This window comes from Notamacropus eugenii, chromosome 2 (genome assembly GCF_028372415.1).
Source record: "Notamacropus eugenii isolate mMacEug1 chromosome 2, mMacEug1.pri_v2, whole genome shotgun sequence".
In the NCBI taxonomy this organism is placed as follows: Eukaryota; Metazoa; Chordata; class Mammalia; order Diprotodontia; family Macropodidae; genus Notamacropus; species Notamacropus eugenii.
In genome coordinates this window covers 282,415,213-282,416,176 of record NC_092873.1, presented here as the reverse complement: position 1 = coordinate 282,416,176, position 964 = coordinate 282,415,213, and the positions used below count along the sequence as shown (strand labels likewise).

General features: G+C 39.3%; 1 non-coding gene across 1 annotated transcript; it reads right to left on the bottom strand.

Moving 5' to 3' along the window:
- Positions 1-371: 371 nt before the first annotated feature.
- On the bottom strand, positions 372-478 carry LOC140530510 (U6 spliceosomal RNA). The gene has a single exon (XR_011975948.1). It is a non-coding gene; the product is annotated as a U6 spliceosomal RNA (small nuclear RNA).
- Positions 479-964: the final 486 nt, after the last annotated feature.

Sequence of the window (964 nt, the reverse complement as noted above, 5' to 3'; positions counted from 1 at the left end):
TTTATCATTAAAACCTTGACTTTTCCATCAATGCCAAATTTGACCGCACATTACCTTCCTCTAGGAAATATAGACTGAAATTCTCTTCTTCTTCTTTTTTTTTTTTTAAAGCCAAAGAAAACAAAGTTTATTAAGGATTCGCCTAACTGGGTTGCCTCTTAAGGAGCCTAAGCATTTGTTAACGCTTGTATTCACAAGTGGGCCAGATAGAATCTCAGCTAGACAGAGTCTGAGCTGGATTGAATCTGAACACCTTCATAGAGGCAAGGTGGGACTTAAATACAAAAAAGAGTATAGGAGGGATCTGGGGAGGGGGTGGTCTGGTAGTCCAGGGTGATGGGAGGAGGGGTTTGGGAAGGGTCTTGAGGAGATAAAATATGGAATGCTTCACGAATTTGCGTGTCATCCTTGCACAGGGGCCATGCTAATCTCCTCTGTATAGTTCCAATTTTAGTATATGTGCTGCTGAAGAAAACACTGAAATTCTTTTCTCCAAACTAAAGGTGTCATTGATTAATTCTCATTAATTAATTCAGTCTATTGTTTTAATACTAATTGCTTTTACCTCACTTTGTAACATGTCCGATTTTTCTCCCCATCACTCCCTTCCCTTTGCTTCCTAATACCTTGCATTCCGATTACTCCTTCCTTCAATATACCCTGCCTTCTACCCCACTCTTCCCTTATTCCCATCTTTTCTCTGTTCTTATAGGACAAGATAAATTTCTATGTCCCATTCCCTGTATTTCTTATTTCCTGATTATATGCAATAAAAAGTCTCAATATTTCTTGCTAATACTTTGAATTTCAACTTCTCTCCCCCCCGCCCTCCCTCCCCAGCCCCACTGAGGAGGCAAGCAACTCAATACAGACTAAATATATGTTGTTTTGCAAAAGACTTTTGTAATAATCGTGTTGTGTAATACTAATTATATTGCCCTCTGTCCTACTCTATCCCCCCTTA